This window comes from Triticum aestivum, chromosome 4A (genome assembly GCF_018294505.1).
Source record: "Triticum aestivum cultivar Chinese Spring chromosome 4A, IWGSC CS RefSeq v2.1, whole genome shotgun sequence".
NCBI lineage: Eukaryota > Viridiplantae > Streptophyta > Magnoliopsida > Poales > Poaceae > Triticum > Triticum aestivum.
Window position 1 is genome coordinate 578753084 of NC_057803.1, and position 18161 is coordinate 578771244.

The following is an 18161-nucleotide window of genomic DNA, read 5'->3' on the forward strand; positions in this document are numbered from 1 at the left end:
ATCTGCCGCACTGACTGCGGAGGTCGCCGCACTGAAGCAGGACCTTAAAGGGTCCAAGGACGAGCTCGGCCTTGCCAAGAGGCACCTCGAGGAGAACAAAGGTAAGTAGTACCTAGTCTATGGATATGTATAAAAAGAATGCGATTGCAAAATGACAGGATCATCATGAATTTGCCAGGGGCCACGACCGAAGTGGCGACCCTAAAGCAAGCGCTGTCCGAGGCCGAAGATAAAGCGGCCAAGGAGCGCACCGAGCGGGAAAGGCAAGAGGCTCGGGTGGGCGAGGTGCAGCAAGAGCTCCAGGCTCTCGTGACGAAGCACGAGGCGTTGGAGCTTGACTCGAAGACGCGAGAGTCTGAGCTTGCCGCGGCCCTCAAGAGCGCAAAGAGTGCCAAGGCCGAAGCCCAAAAGGCCCTCCAGGAGATTGACGCGATGAAGAAAATAGCGGCGGGTAAGGCATTCTATATGCAAAGCAAGCATGTGAAAGTAAATTACCTATTACTTACCCGAATCCGGAGCTCTCCAGGAGCATTCGCAGATTTGCCCCGCAGCGTGTCGGATGCCGCACAGTTTTACCAGGCCGAGGAGGGAAGCTCAACGGAGAAGCTGTTCTGGTCTCAGTATACTGGGACCGAACACCCGATGCCTCTGAGCGACCAGCTAAAGCAGCTGGTCGAGCTACACAAGGCGGCCGAACAGGCCATGAAGGGCCTTATAGTCCGGCTGTGGCCTGGCGACGCCCTTCCGAACAGCTACTTCGGCCTGGTGAGGCGGCTTGTGGATGCCTGCCCACGGCTGGAAGTCGTCAAGCGGTCCGTCTGCATCGAAGGTGCACGCCGGGCTTTCGCCCGTGTGAAGGTGCAATGGGCCAAGCTAGACGCCGTGAAGCTGATCAAGGAAGGACCGCCGCAGGGCAAGGAGCATCGCACCCCCGAAATTTATTATGAGGGTGTCCTGAAGGGTGCCCGTCTTGTAGCGGACGAATGTCCAAAGGATGTAATATTTGAGTAAACTTGCTCGTGTGATCCTGTATGATGAAAACTTGTTTCATATGCGCTATGCAACGCTTGTTTGAATTTAAAATATTACCTTCTGTTTGGCTGTTTATCCAATCTGAGAGATGGCTAGTCCTCGGCTTCTACCCCCATGCCGCGAGTGCTGGGGTGTTCGGGATAAACCTGAGCACTCTTGTTCCCATTTTTGGGTCCTTCGAAGGAGGTGCTCAGCATAGCGAACAAGGCAACCAAACTAATAATGGTTTATCACTCTCACTTAGCCATAGAATTCTATAATTTTAAATTTCGGCGAAGCCCTTGGTATTCGAAAGGCCGAATTCGGGGCGCGATACACGCCTTTAAGCCGGACAGGACCGGCTCCTCGCTCTAAGCGGCATAAGTCTTTAGGGACTCGAAACCTCGCCGAACAGTGACCAGTCTCTCGCCTTATCATGACAGTCAGTTTTAGGTTTCTCTACTGAGGTGCTTAGCCCAGCAGAACCGGGGCACAATCGTAGTAGTTCTCCTGGTGCTACCTTAGCCGATAGAGCGGAACGTAAGGTACCAAAACATAGGAGCCGGGCAAACCCAACATTTGAACAAAGACATGATTCGGAGATGATGCATATAATGCTATAAGTTCGGGGTGCCACACTTGTGGAAGTGTTCGGACTTCTCACACCATATTGTGGGGTACTTAAGCCCCTGGTGTATTGGCCATACCAAAGTGTACGGTTGCAAGGCGTCATTAATGAACACACACACACACACACACACACACACACACACATATATATATATAAAGAAGAATGCAATAATAGTCTTAATGCTATGCATTGTTTATTCAAAAAGGTGCGTTAAAGCAGAATGATACAGATAGTGCGATAAGCAAAAAGTAGGACTATGTCCCTTCCAAGGGCAAGCTGAGGAATAGTACTAAAGCAAATATTTCACTCGTTATCGTAATCCACTTGGGAGTTCCGTGGTGTGACGTAGCTTTCTGCCTCCTTGGTTGCTGCATCATGTGTTTGGCAATCATACTGCCGGACAAGGTTTCCAGAGATTAAAGTCCTGAAAGAGAAAAATAACAAAGCGGGAAGCCCCTAGTGCGGTTTAAGCCGCGTATTGGGGCGTGCCATAGTTGTGCCCCCTCCCCGCTTGTGCCCATGGTATTTTTAATGCGTAATTGTGTATGCGTGGCACGAATTTTGCCGTTTGGCTTGGGCCGGGGTGGGGGCCGCATTGCTACACGAGCTCAGATCGTGCCGGGCGGTCTAGTTGCCGATTACTCCGAGCGCGCTTGAAGGTGTCCGGGTCTTGAAACGCCGAACTGGTGGATTGCCTTGAGAGGCTGCTTTGCGCTTCTGCTGCGAGGGCCGCAGTGTGCTCCTCCGTGCGGAGAGAGCGCTCTGTGTTTCCATTAACTATGATGACCCCCCGAGGTCCTGGCATCTTGAGCTTGAGGTATGCATAATGCGGTACCGCATTGAATCTCGCAAATGCGGTTCGCCCGAGCAGTGCATGATAGCCACTGCGGAACGGGACTATATCGAAGATTAATTCTTCGCTTCGGAAGTTATCCGGGGATCCGAAGACCACTTCCAGTGTAATTGAGCCTGTGCAATGGGCCTCTACACCTGGAATGACGCCTTTAAAGGTCGTTTTTGTGGGTTTGATCCTTGAGGGGTCTATACCCATTTTGCGCACTGTGTCCTGGTAAAGCAGGTTCAGGCTGCTGCCGCCATCCATAAGGACTCGAGTGAGGTGAAATCCGTCGATGATTGGGTCTAGGACCAGTGCGGCGAATCCGCCATGACGGATACTAGTGGGGTGGTCCCTGCGATCGAAGGTGATCGGACAGGAGGACCATGGGTTGAACTTTGGGGCGACTGGCTCCAACGCATATACGTCCCTGAGCGCACGCTTCCGCTCCCTCTTGGGGATGTGGGTTGCGTATATCATGTTCACCGTCCGCACTTGTGGGGGGAACCTCTTCTGTCCTCCGGTGTTCGGCTGCCGGGGCTCTTCCTCGTCATCGCTATGTGGCCCCTTATCTTTGTTTTCGGCAATTAACTTGCCGGCCTGCTTGAATACCCAACAATCCCTATTGGTGTGGTTGGCTGGCTTGTCGGGGGTGCCGTGTATTTGACACGAGCGATCGAGTATGCGGTCCAAACTGGACGGGCCCGGAGTGCTTCTTTTAAATGGCTTTTTCCGCTGACCGGGTTTAGAGCCTTTGAATCCGGCATTGACTGCCGTATCCTCGGTATTGTCGCTGTTAATGCGGCGCTTATGTTTATTTCGACGTGACCTGCCATTGCCGTCCTTGGTATCCGAAGTACCATGGTTCTTTGATATGTTATTACTGCGAGCCAGCCAGCTGTCTTCTCCCGCACAAAAGCGGGTCATGAGTGTCGTGAGGGCTGCCATAGATTTCGGCTTTTCCTGACCAAGGTGCCGGGCTAGCCACTCGTCGCGGATGTTGTGTTTGAAAGCTGCTAGGGCCTCTGCATCCGGACAGTCGACGATTTGATTTTTCTTTGTTAGGAACCGAGTCCAGAATTGCCAGGCCGATTCTTCTGGCTGCTGGATTATGTGGCTCAAGTCATCGGCATCTGGTGGTCGCACATAAGTGCCCTGAAAGTTGTCGAGGAATGCGGCCTCCAGATCTTCCCAACAGCTAATGGACTCTGCTGGCAAGCTGTTAAGCCAATGCCGCGCTGGTCCTTTGAGCTTTAGTGGGAGGTATTTGATGGCGTGTAAGTCATCACCGCGGGCCATGTGGATGTGGAGGAGGAAATCCTCGATCCATACCGCAGGATCTGTTGTGCCGTCGTATGATTCTATATTTACGGGTTTGAAACCCTCTGGGATTTGATTATCCATTACTTCGTCTGTGAAGCATAGGGGGTGTGCGGCGCCTCTGTATTGGGCTATATCGCGACGCAGCTCGAATGGGTCTTGCCCGCTGTGTTCGGCCCGGCCGGATTTACTTTTACTGTATCCGGCGTGACGTTTATCGTCTTGCATAGTGGCGCGCCCTCGTGATCCGTAGATCGATCTTGCATGTTTTGCTTTGTCCTCCAATACGTCTCGCAGGTCTGGCGTATTTCCCCATGCCTTTTTGTTTGAATGGCGTCGGGGTGTAGGCTGAGTTTTTGGCTGGAATGCCTCTCTATCGCGGCCACGAGGTGGCCGATTAGCCGCGTCATACGCTTCTTCCTCCAGTCGGGGTAGCAACCTGCATTTTGGGTAACTCTTGGAGGGGCGCTCGAGTTTATATTCCTCGGCTGCGAGGACTTTAGTCCATCTGTCAGCTAGCAGATCTTGATCAGCTTGAAGCTGCTGCTGCTTTTTCTTAAGGCTATTTGTCGTGGCTATAAGCCGGCGCTTGAAGCGCTCTTGTTCGACGGGATCCTCTGGCACGACGAATTCGGCATCGTCGAGGCTTGCCTCGTCTTCGGAGGGGGGCATGTAATTATCATCCTCCGCCTCTCCATCTGCCGCTCTCTCTGGAGAGCTGGCCTTTCCATCCTCCTATCCTAGATCGTGTTGGAGGGGATTGTTGCCATCTTCGGCACTATCGGAGTGTTATTATCTCCTGTGCCGGTATCACCACTTTTGCTTTGGCGGGACTTAGAGCGGCGCCGCTGACGTCGGCGCTTGGGTTGCTTCTTGGAGGGGTCATCCTCCGCTGTCTCGTCACCATTGCCTTCTTTGGGTGTGTCCACCATGTATATATTGTATGATGAGGTGGCTGTCCAGTGCCCTGTGGGCAGTGGTTCCTCTTCGTCTCCCGCATCGTCGTCCATACCGTCGATGTCTTCGGAGTCGAAGTCGAGCATGTCGGTTAAGTCGTCGACAGTGGCTACTAAGTGGGTGGTGGGTGGGCAGCGAATTTCTTCGTCATCCGCATCCCAATCCTGCCGGACATAGTTCGGCCAGGATCCTCCTGACAAGGAGAGAGACCTTAATGAGTTCAGTATGTCGCCAAAGGGCGAGTGCTGAAAAATATCCGCGGAGGTAAACTCCATGATCGGCGCCCAATCGGATTCGCTAGGAACGGGCGCAGGCGGTTCGGAGTCCGTGGCCGGAGAAGGATCCGGCAGTCTGACAACACGGCTCTCGTGCAGGGTAAGGTCGATGTTCGGCTCGATCGCCGCTGAGGGTAAGGCCTCCGTGGCGGGGTCCATCCACCCGTCCATGGACGGCGCAACTGGCTCCGAATTGAGGGTCGGAGCGGCTGCCGGTGCGATCTCCTGAACACTGTCTGATGGTAGAGCTAAATCGTACTCATCGTGACCGCGTGACGCACAAGGCAGAGGCTCGAATCCGTCGAAGATCAAGTCTCCGCGGATATCGGCCGTGTAGTTTAAGCTTCCAAACCTGGCCTGGTGGCCAGGGGCGTAACTTTCGATCTGCTCCAGATGGCCAAGCGAGTTGGCCCGCAGTGCGAAGCCGCCGAACACAAAGATCTGTCCGGGGAGAAAAGTCTCACCCTGGACTGCATCGCTATCGATGATGAAGGAGCCATCAAGCCTAACGGCGACGACACAGAGGAACTCTCAATGAAAGCACCAATGTCGGTGTCAAAACCGGCGGATCTCGGGTAGGGGGTCCCGAACTGTGCGTCTAAGGCAGATGGTAACAGGAGGCAGGGAACACGATGTTTTACCCAGGTTCGGGCCCTCTTGATGGAGGTAAAACCCTACGTCCTGCTTGATTTATTCTTGATGATATGGGTATTACAAGAGTTGATCTACCACGAGATCGGAGAGGCTAAACCCTAGAAGCTAGCCTATGGTATGATTATATGTTGTCCTACGGACTAAAACCCTCCGGTTTATATAGACACCGGAAAGGGCTAGGGTTACACAATGTCGGTTACAAAGGAGGAGATATACATATCCGTATTGCCTAGCTTGCCTTCCACGCCAAGTAGAGTCCCATACGGACACGAGACAAAGTCTTCAATCTTGTATCTTCATAGTCCAACAGTCCGGCCAAAGGATATAGTCCGGCTGTCCGGATACCCCCTAATCCAGGACTCCCTCAATGCCCATGGCACCCCCAAGATAATCTAAGGACACCTAAAAGCCAAAGCTTGGGGATGCCCCGGAAGGCATCCCCTCTTTCGTCTATTTCTATCGGTAACTTTACTTGGAGCTATATTGTTATTCACCACATGATATGTGTTTTGCTTGGAGCGTCTTGTATTATTTGAGTCTTTATTTGTTAGTTTACCACAATCATCCGTGCTGTACACACCTTTTGAGAGAGCCATACATGATTTGGAATTTGTTAGAATACTCTATGTGCTTCGCTTATATCATTTGAGTTATATAGTTTTGCTCTAGTACTTCACTTATATTTTTTTAGAGCACGGTGGTGGAATTGTTTTATAGAAACTATTGATCTCTCATGCTTCACTTAGATTATTTTGAGACTCTTAAATAGCATGGAAATTTGCTTAAATAATACTAATATGCTTGGTATTCAAGAATAGTAAAAACTTTCTTATGAGTGTGTTGAATGCTATGAGAAGTTCGATGCTTGATAATTGTTTTGAGATATAAAGATGGTGATATTAAAGTTTGTGATTCCCGTAGCATACACGTATGGTGAACCGTTATGTGATGAAGTCGGAGCATGATTTATTTTTTGATTGTCTTCCTTATGAGTGGCGGTCGAGGACGAGCGATGGTCTTTTCCTACCAATCTATCCCCCTAGGAGCATGCGCATAATACTTTGCTTTGATAACTTGTAGATTTTTGCAATAAGTATATGAGTGTTTTATGACTAATGTTGAGTCCATGTATTGCGTGAAGATTGAAAAAGTTTGAGAATGTCAAAAGTATGAAACAATTGCTTGGCTTGTCATCGGGGTTGTGCATGATTTAAATACTTTGTGTGGTGAAGATAGAGCATAGCCAGACTATATGATCTTGTAGGGATAACTTTCTTTGGCCATGTTATTTTGAGAAGACATGATTGCTTTGTTAGTATGCTTGAAGTATTATTATTTTTATGTCAATATTAAACTTTTATCTTGAATCTTTCGGATCTGAATATTCATACCACAATTAAGAAGAATTACACTAAAATTATGCCAAGTAGCACTTCACATCAAAAATTATCTTTTTTATCATTTACCTACTCGAGGACGAGCAGGAATTAATCTTGGGGATGCTTGATACGTCTCCAACGTATCTATAATTTTTGATTGCTCCATGCTATATTATCTACTGTTTTGGACATTATTGGGCTTTATTATCCACTTTTATATTATTTTTGGGACTAACCTATTAACCGGAGGCCCAGCCCAGAATTGTTGTTTTTGCCTATTTTAGGGTTTCGAAGAAAAGGAATATCAAACGGAGTCCAAACGGAATGAAACCTTCGGGAACGTGATTTTCTCACCGAACATGATCCAGGAGACTTGGACCCTACGTCAAGAAATAAAGGAGGAGGCCACGAGGTAGGGGGCGCGCCTACCCCCCCCCCCCCAAGCGTGCCCTCCACCCTTGTGAGCCCCCTAATGCTCCACCGACGTACTCCTTCCTCCTATATATACCTACGTACCCCCGAACGATCAGATACGGAGCCAAAACCCTAATTCCACCGCCGTAACTTTCTGTATCCACGAGATCCCATCTTGGGGCCTGTTCCGGAGCTCCACCGGAGGGGGCATCCATCACGGAGGACTTCTACATCAACACCATAGCCTCTCCGATGAAGTGTGAGTAGTTTACCTCAGACCTTCAGGTCCATAGTTATTAGCTAGATGACTTCTTCTCTCTTTTTGGATCTCAATACAATGTTCTCCCCCTCTCTTGTGGAGATCTATTCGATGTAATCTTCTTTTTGCGGTGTGTTTGTTGAGACCTATGAATTGTGGGTTTATGATCAAGATTACCTATGAACAATATTTGAATCTTTTCTGAATTATTTTATGTATGATTGGTTATCTTTGCAAGTCTCTTTGAATTATCAGTTTGGTTTGGCCTACTAGATTGATCTTTCTTGCAATGGGAGAAGTGCTTAGCTTTGGGTTCAATCTTGTGTTGTCCTTTCCCAGTGACAGTAGGGGCAGCAAGGCACGTATTGTATTGTTGCCATCGAGGATAACAATATGGGATTTTTATCATATTGCATGAATTTATCCCTCTACATCATGTCATCTTGCTTAAGGCATTACTCTATTTTCATGAACTTAATACTCTAGATGCATGTTGGATAGCGGTCGATGAGTGGAGTAATAGTAGTAGATGCAGGCAGGAGTCGGTCTACTTGTCTCGGACGTGATGCCTATATACATGATCATACCTAGATATTCTCATAACTATGCTCAGTTTTGTCAATTGCTCAACAGTAATTCGTTCACCCACCGTAAAATACTTATGCTCTTGAGAGAAGCCACTAGTGAAACCTATGGCCCCCGGGTCTATCTTCATCATATTAATCTTCCAATACTTAGTTATTTCCTTTGCTTTTATTTTACTTTGCATCTTTATCATAAAAATACCAAAAATATTATCTTATCATATCTATCAGATCTCACTCTCGTAAGTGACCGTGAAGGGATTGACAACCCCTTATCGTGTTGGTTGCGAGGAGTTATTTGCTTTGTGCAGGTACGAGGGACTCGCGCGTAGCCTCCTACTGGATTGATACCTTGGTTCTCAAAAACTGAGGGAAATACTTACGCTACTTTGCTGCATCATCTCTTCCTCTTCAAGGAAATCCAACGCATTGCTCAAGAGGTAGCAAACCATATAGCCACGGAAAAGCAAAACAAAACAGGAAATCAAAGAAAATCAAAGGAAAAAAGAAAAGAGCAAAAATCCAGGCTGTTACAGTATCGTCCTTAGTTGATTGTGGATCGTGTATCTCTTCTTGTGTACTCGAGGATCTAGCACATATGTGACTATTTCGTGTTGGTTTAGTGATTCTCCCGTGTTTTCCCTTGTGTTTACCCTTGTTTTCCCCTCGTATTCTTCGCGGGATCCGCTCCTTTCGTGAAAGATCGGACGATTAGGGTTCTACCCTACATCAGGTACCCTCCTGAAACCACAATGAGGTGAGATCACAACAACAATTGCATGCATTAACCCAATGTTGGTCAAAATTAAAACATACAACTGTTTATGCAATTAAGTCTGTATCACCGTTGGGCAAAAGTATCAATAAATGCACATTTTATAACAATAACATATCATGATCATGTTATTAACAACGTTGGTCATAAAATAACAGGATCATAATTGTTTCAATAATCGCTTTAACATGCTCCTAAAAATTTAATTTTACTTTTGTTTTATTTACTTCTAAAAGAGCACTTTTATTTATTTACAGCGGAAAAACATGAATAAAAAATTCATGAACTTTATCATTTTCAAAAAAAACTTTTTCTTTTCTGTTTTCTAGACAAATATTTCGTTGGATCAATTTGAATAGAACTCAAAAACTATATGAAATTTACCCAAAAAACTGGGAAAAATTCATCAAAACTCTGCTTTGTAAAAAAATAACAACAGAGAAACCTCTTTTTCGCAGCCCAGCCCACGGCCTGCCTACTGCCCGCCGCTGCGTGGTCCGTAGCCTGTTGACGCTAACGCGGATGCGGCCCACGGCCTGCTTGCTACGGCTGCTGGCCTCTACCACTTTCGGCCCAGAGGCCCACTGTGTCGGTTAGGGTTTTCATCAGGGGCGTTGGTTTTGATCGGACGGTTACGCGCATGTTGTGCTCGAATAAAACGACCCACCGCACCGCTCAGGACAAAACCTAGTCCACCACCCCCCCCACGCGCCGCTCGCTGTTCCTTTCTGCCCGCAGCGGCGGATCTGAGCAGCGGTCATGTCACGCCGCCGGCAACCGGCGACGGCGCCACACCACCACGGCGCGCAAGCCCCTCTCGTTTCCCCTTCCCTTTCTCCCTCCTTTCTCATGTCTGTTCGCAAGAGAGAGCAAAGAGGCGCAGCTGCACCTCCTCTTACCCCCTGTGCTCAGCGAGCGTGAGCGCCCCGACAGTCTCCGTTGCCGGCGTGCGTTGTTGCCACCCCCTTCGTCGGCCACGCATTCGCATCGCGGTGAGCGCGTCGCCGTTGACGGTTTGGCCGCGGTGCCCCCCTTTTTTTGGTTCTTCTTCCAACGCCTCGGCTTGCCGATGTGCGTCCGGATCGAGAGGAACGACGCGGCCTTGCGACGACGCAACTTTTCCGGCGAGCCCAAGGCCCTCTGCCGATGATGTTCTCTTTCTGTGAGATTCAGGATCCAGGGGAGGGGATTTATTTTGCGGGGTTAATCTCCCGTTTACTTTTGCTACCAAAAGAATCTAGAACCCTAGCGGCTCTGACACCATTGATAGGCTCTCTTAGATCATTTAGGGCTAGATTATATCGGTAGTTCACCTTCCGCTTGACTTGAGGAGCTCGAGCCGGAGGCCATGGTGGAGCTGTGGCGGCGGTGAAGGCACTGTGTGTGTAGGCAAAGTGGTGGTCGCGCTTTCCGTCGCAGTTGCGAACCCTAGATCGGTAGGGGTGTTGGTGGGGGGCGTGGCAATGCGACGAACCTTGTGAGGCGTGCCACTAGACCCTACCTTGTTTATATAGCGCAGTGCGACAGGGGCCCGTCAACCATGGGTTCTTGAGCACCCCTGATCAGGGCGCAGATCAAAGGCCCGCCATTGGGCCCATACAGTGGAGATCATCCTAACAGCTGGACGATGGTTGTTCCATTGTCGAGTTGGCGCCGCGGCTGTTCTCCTTCGTCAAGGACAGGGGCGATCCATGAAAGACGCACTTGTCAACCATTCCTAGGTAAGAGGAGTAATGCTAGACGTACGAAAGGTTACATAGGTGCTAATCTGGATGTTTCAGATTGGAAGTGGGGGGATGAAGGGCCCCACCCCACTGAAAATCATGGGCCTTTCGTAGGTCTAGTATTATCGGGGTAAGAGATATCGCGGGCAGGCTCTTTCTCTCTCCCTGCCATCGCTCAGCACCTCAAGCTCTGGGATTTGGCACACGCCACTATGCTGGACGCGGGAGTCAGGGACACGTCGTGGTGGATTCTGACGGCTGATCAACAGTTCTCTTTTAGGAGCACCTACCGCATGTTCTTCCTTGGGAATGTTCGCTTCGCTTGTTACAAGCCGATTTGGAAGTCCAAAGCCCCACCCCGCTGCAAATTCTTCATGTGGCTTGGGGTGCACCGAAGATGCCTCGCGGTGGACAACTTGGAGAAAAGAAACTGGTCATCCAATGGATCTTGCCTCGTGTGCCTATCGGAACCAGAAGATTGCACTCGCCTGTTCGTCCACTACCGCTTCACACGGCAACTATTGATGCACTTCAAATCCTGGACCGGTGCTGAGTTTCTGATTCCTGATAGCAACTTTCCTTCCACAAAGGACTGGTGGTTGCAGGCTAGGGCTGCTATACCCAAGCACGTGCGAAGGAATTTCGACACGGTGGTTATCTTGCTGCACTGGAGGGTATGGAAGGAGAGAAATGCCAAGATTTTTGATCAGGTTGCCAGCTCGCCGATCAGAATATTGGACCTGATCAAGGAGGACATGCCATGTGGAGAGCCGCGGGATGCATCATGGATCTGCCCACTTAGTTGCAGTTGTGGTGCCTGATGTAATAGGAGGACTGCCCTTCGCTAGGTTGTACAGCTGCTCCTGATGAGTTCAGTCTAATCTTCCTAGACTGTCTCTATTGTACTCTTCTTCCCTATCTAGTAAAGATCGGCCAATGGCCCTTCAAAGAAACGTCGTCCAGTGAGGTCAAAACATGCAACTCGCTAGACTGATGTCAAGTGTCCAGCTGAGCTCAAGCCGCATCTCTGTGTTGCTCCTCTCTTTTTTTACATCATCTCCGCGTTGCTCCCTGTTTAACTAAGCAACGAACAGACAGTCAGTTCTTACCTGTGCTCCTAGTCCACGCTCAGTTACCCCTCGCATCCGACGGCCCTTAGCGACTCACCTGCCCTCCTATGTGATCTCTGGCAATGGGACGACTAGCTTCATTCCTTCCTTCACTTTTACTACTTTACCATCATCGTTTAGCTTAGCCATTCCCAGGGGGGAGGCCATGGCCAATGCCAGTTGCACAATTTCATAGTAGCCCAAGGCAAGGCAGTGCCGACAAGACATAGACATGGCGCATGGGGACTATGGTTGGGCTAAATTTTGAAGTATACATGTTGAAATGTTGTGCATATATGTGGAAATGCTAAAAAATACATCGTGAAGTGTGAATTGGTAAGGTGGCCGAGATGGGTATTTTTACCCGAGAGTATTACCCGCACCCGGTCGGGTAAGGGTATGGGAACAATTTCAAACCCGAGGTGCGGGTACGGGTACGGGTTTGGGCGAAAAATAATATGATGGGTAAGGGTTTGGGCGAGACCATTACCCGCACCCGAACCCGGTGGGTGCCATGTTGAGATAGAATAAAACCAAGCAATATGATTAAACCCCGTTGTTTTACCCTTAGTAGCAACAATACAATATGTGCCTCGCTACCCCTTCTGTCACCGGTGAGGACACCGCAAGATTGAACCCACTAGAAGGCACCTCTCCCACTGAAGATAAATCAATTTTGTTGGTCGAACCAAATGGATAGATCGGAGAGAAATACAAAGCTATAATAATCATGCATAAAAAACTTTAGCAAAAACTCAATTACTTTCAATGAATAACATGATCATAAACACACAATTCATCGGATCCCAACAAACACACCGCAAAAAAATATTACATTGAATAGAACTCTGAGGAGAACAATGTATTGAAGATCGGAGAGAGAAGAAGACATCTATCTAATCACTACGGACCTGTAGGTATGTGGTAGACTACTCACACATCATTGGTGGTGAAGCAAGGTTAATGTGGAAGCCCTCTGTGACCGATTCCCTCTCCGGCAGTGTATCAAAAAAGGCCTCCAGATGGGATCGCGGAAGAATAGAAGCTTGCAGCAGCAGAAAAAATGTTTCAGGTGGTTCTCTGTTGGTTTGGGGATTTATGGAAATTTATAGAGGTGGAATTAGGTCAAACGGAGCTGCATGGGACCCACAAGCTAAGGTGGCACCCCCCCCCCCGAGGGGCGCCGTGTGAGCTTGTGACTACTACCTCTTGAGCACTACGTTGGTTTTCCCTTGAAGAGGAAAGGGTGATGCAGCAAAGTAGCGTAAGTATTTCCCTCAGTTTTTGAGAACCAAGGTATCAATCCAGTAGGAGACTACACGCAAGTCCCTCGTACCTGCACAAACAAATAAGAACCACGCAACCAACGCAATAAACGGGTTATCAATCCCTTCACGGTCACTTACGAGAGTGAGATCTGATAGAGATAATAAGATAAATAAATATTTTTGGTATTTTTATGATATAGATTGAAAGTAAAGATTGCAAAGTAAAATAGATAGGAAACTTTATATGATAAAAGATAGACCCGGGGCCATAGGTTTCACTAGTGGCTTCTCTCAAGATAGCATAAGTATTACGGTGGGTGAACGAATTACTGTCGAGCAATTGATAGAAGAGTGCATAATTATGAGAATATCTAGGCATGATCATGTATATAGGCATCACGTCCGCGACAAGTAGACCGAAACGATTCTGCATCTACTACTATTACTCCACACATCGACCGCTATCCAGCATGCATCTAGAGTATTAAGTTCATAAGAACAGAGTAATGCATTAGGCAGGATGACATGATGTAGAGGGATAAACTCAAGCAATATGATATAAACCCCATCTTTTTATCCTCGATGGCAACAATACAATACGTGCCTTGCTGCCCCTACTATCACTGGGAAAGGACACCGCAAGATTGAACCCAAAGCTAAGCACTTCTCCCATTGCAAGAAAGATCAATCTAGTAGACCAAACCAAACTGATAATTCAAAGAGACTTGCATAGATAACCAATCATACATAAAAGATTTCAGAGAAGAATCAAATATTGTTCGTAGATAAACTTGATCATAAACCCATAATTCACGGATCTCGACAAACACACCGCAAAAAGAGTTACATCGAATAGATCTCCAAGAAGATCGAGGAGAATTTTGTATTGAGATCCAAAGAGAGAGAGAGAAGAAGCCATCTAGCTAATAACTATGAACCCGAAGGTCTGTGGTAAACTACTCACACATCATCGAAGAGGCTATGGTGTTGATGTAGAAGCCCTTCGTGATCGATTCCCTCTTCGGTGGAGCTCCGGAAAAGGCTCCAAGATGGGATCTCTTGGGTACAGAAGGTTGCGGCGGTGGAAATAGGGTTTCGTGGTGCTCCTGGATATTTTCGGGGTATATGGACATATATAGGAGGAAGAAGTAGATCGGTGGAGCTACGAGGGGCCCACGAGGGTGGGGGCGTGCCCAGGGGGCAGGCGCACCTCCCTGCCTCGTGGCCTCCTCGTTGATTTCTTGATGTCCACTCCAAGTCCCCTGAATCACATTTGTTCCAAAAATAATTCTCCCGAAGGTTTCATTCCGTTTGGATTCCGTTTGATATTCCTTTTCTGTGAAACACTGAAATAGGCAAAAAAACAGCAATTTGCACTGGGCCTTAGGTTAGTAGGGTAGTCCCCAAAATAATATAAAAGTGTATAAATAAGCCCATTAACATCCAAAACAGATAATATAATAGCATGGAACAATCAAAAATTATAGATACATTGGAGACGTATCAGTGACTCTCCTCCCGAAACTTCTAGGGTCTCTTCTGGTCCAGAAAAAAATCACTATAGAACTTCATCATCTTTGGACTTTGTTTGGTATTGATTTTCTGAAAAGTCAAAAACAAGCAAAAAAATAACAAATATCACTGGGCACTAGGTTAATATGTTAGTCCCAAAAAAAATATAAAATTGCATATAAAACATCTAAGATTGATAATATAATAGCATGAAACAATAATTATAGATACATTGGAGATGTATCACCTCTCCCTATCTAGATCGTCGTACGCTGGCTCCCTCGCTCTTGGCATTGTGTGGGCACCCATCTGCTGCCCACCCGTCGTCCGCGCCCGAGCGAGCTGAGATGCAGAATACTCGGAGAAGAGTGGCGCCGCATTTGTGTCGACGATGTATTGCACCTTACGGGCGGGGGTTCCGAGCTGCTTGGCGGCGTACTACGGAGGCTTGTGATGCTCCGGCCATGACGCCGTCTGTACTATGGGCACCCCCGTCTGGCGACGTCCGGCACGACCATCGTGCCCAACGCCACCACTAGGCCCACCGGCTGCCAACCGCTTCTCGAGCTTCTCCTCCTTTGCAGCCTTCGCTCTAATGTGACAAGTTTATTGCATAGTCGAGCTAATCTTCCGGGCAAGTGTGATGCTTGGATCCTCCAGCACCTCCGCCGCCTTCATCTCCAACAGGTTCTCCGACGGTTCCATGCGTCGGCAGCGGAAGGAAGGAAAGGTGGGAGAAAAAAGCAGGAATTGGACAGAGAGCGGCAGGGATGGAAGAAGAGAGCGGGGGATTTTAGCGCGAAAACAGTGCGGATTGCTACAGAAGTGCGGGCTCTGCCTTCCTTTTGGGTGGGCCAAGGGGGTTAGAGAGCGACATTTCGCCTGTCCGGACTCCCACAAAACCCCCCACGTTTGGTTCCAGTTTGCGGGAGAAAACACGTCTGGACCACTCGGCGGACCAATCCATGCCAGTGTTGGATGACTTCCATGATCCGGACAGCGCGGTCCAGACAGATGCGGACGGTTTGAGGGTCGGCGTTGGAGATTCCTTTAGAAAATGTTTGAAGAGTACTCTCAAAAAAGAAAATGTTTGAGACACCGATTGGTCCGGACAAGGATTTATGACACGCAAGTGTGGGGCACCCAGATCCTGGTGCCAGCTTTTTATTTTGGCTTTCAATTTTCAAAGTTCTATATATTTTAAACAAAAGTTAAAATAAAGTTATGTTTTCATATTTGTGTTGCTCGTGACCAACGCTTTCAAATAAGATTCATTTTTAATACATTTTGACGACTTCTAAAAAAATGTGAAGTTTCAATGTTTGAACCTTAGTACGAGCTACCAGTAAACATCAATTATTTTATGTCTTTGATCGATCGAAAAAATTGCTTAAAATTATATCTCTGAAACTTGTTGAAACCGGGCATTTTTAATGCGAAAAGGGTAAGTCTCATCGTTGAAATTTAAAGCTTTTTGAGGGATTTACTTTTTACTGTGCGGGATTCAACAATTTCATGAATCGCGAGGTAAATCGAGCGGAACGGCGGGGCTTGGTGAGTGCCTCAACATTGATCATGTTGCTGGCTGCATCAGTGTAAAGGGGGTTCAGTCAGTGAGTCCCAGTGAGATGGCAGGGTATGGGGTGTGTCCCAGGCAGCCAGATTCGGAGGCCATCAAGGTGCCGGTGATCCACGGCGTGGGGGCACACTGCTTTCGTTGGCTCGCTTGCCCGGTGGGATATGCATATGCGGCTATGGTAATGGTGGTGTACACATCCTCGTCGTGTTCTCCGGCCTTTCGGCACCCTCCATGATGCCTTCTGAGCGACCTGTGATCCTTTCTTACTCGTCTCCACCCGTCGCCCTTGGCTTTCTCGAGGAGATAGCTTCGTCTAGGCAAAGTGTCGAGGATCTCTAGCAAGGTCCAAGGTCGGAGTCGACATGAACTGCAGCCTGAATATGAACGAATCTCTAGATCGACATGGGCAACCTGAATATGAACGCCGCCTTAACTTTGATTTAGTCTGCACTTTCATCCTTTCGCACTCTGATTTGCAACTGTTTACAAATCCCAAAAATGCGCGTTTGGCTTCCTAAACATTGGCGCCGAGAACATGCATGCTTGGCGTACCAATTCGGAAACGTCACGTAACTGAAGAAGAAGAAGAACATAACCTAACACTGTCATAGGTAACACTTGTAAGCGTGTCAATCAGTTGGACTGAAAGAAAGAAAGGAAAAAAAAAACTAGCTTCATCAGGTGTGCAGCTTCTGCCTCACTTCAAAAAACCCTTGATCAGTGCACACACACAATTCACATAACTGAAGAAGAAGAATATACCATAACACAGTCATAGCAACTAGCATGTCTTGTATGAATGCATTACTCCACAGGTTCGTTGTCTGAATCTGGTCAGTAATTCAGACGACAATGGCGACAGCACAAACAGGCAATCGAATCGGTCAAGGCTAGCTGCTCGTGGCGATGGCGCCCCAAAGCAACTTGCGACTTACCCGGTGGGATGGAGGATTCCAGTGCTCACAGGCCACCGGTCCTTCTCCTTCCTCCGATCCCCATTTCTCCTGCTACACTAGAAAAAAGGGCCATTCCTCGGGGCTGAATGCCGCCGATTTGCAGCATGAACCGTGCATTCCCCTGCTTATTCACATTGCATATATTGGAGTTGGTTCAGCAACGAACAAGAATTTACTGGTGCACAAGGATATCTCCAAAGGTTAATTCTCAAGGAAAATGCTCAAGATGCACTACCAACTTACCCAAATTTTCTTCACATGCAAAGCTGCTTCAGAAGGGGGAAAAACAACAGCTCGCATTCAGACCTCCTTCGCACGATCTGGCACAGCGCAACTCCCATCACCACCGGATTCTGCGAATAAACTAAAAGCATCCATTATCCGCTCCGTGCTGCCAACAGAATTTAAAGATCATCAACTGCCATGCAAAGTGGCAAAGTAGAAAAGACCAGCACTTTCAAGGAAGCCTGTTTAATCTTTTACCATGCAGCTGATGACTCGCAGAACAGAGCATATGACTTGCAGAAAACACGCGGTCGGAAACATTTATCTGCAATTGGCCATTACTTGGGTTACATTCATTTGTCGAAAACTGGCCAGTCATAAAGCTTAACTTTGTCGAAATACAGTGGTATTCATTTGTCCTTCTATTACATTTGATTGACAGGTGTATGCATATAACCACGGTGATTTTGAGATTTGCTTGACTGAATTCCAGCATCGAAGTATAAGCGATGATAGGTTACTGAGCCATCTACAACAACAGACTAGTAAGCAGACATCGATTTACCTTATAATACATAAATGATAAGGAAATAGCACCAAAATCTGCACCTAAGCATGAACGTGCACATAAAAATATCTATTACTCCCTCCGTCCCATAATATAAGAGCGTTTTTTACACTACACTACTGTCAA

The 18161-nt window shown here is 47.8% G+C and overlaps 1 long non-coding RNA gene across 1 annotated transcript; it reads right to left on the bottom strand.

The window, feature by feature from the left end:
• Window positions 1-16984: 16984 nt before the first annotated feature.
• LOC123087105 (uncharacterized) lies at window positions 16985-17803 on the bottom strand. The gene is made up of 3 exons (XR_006441246.1): window positions 17726-17803; window positions 17486-17595; window positions 16985-17363 (listed from the first exon to the last, which is right to left on the bottom strand). It is a non-coding gene; the product is annotated as an uncharacterized lncRNA (long non-coding RNA).
• Between the last annotated feature and the right edge of the window lie 358 nt (window positions 17804-18161).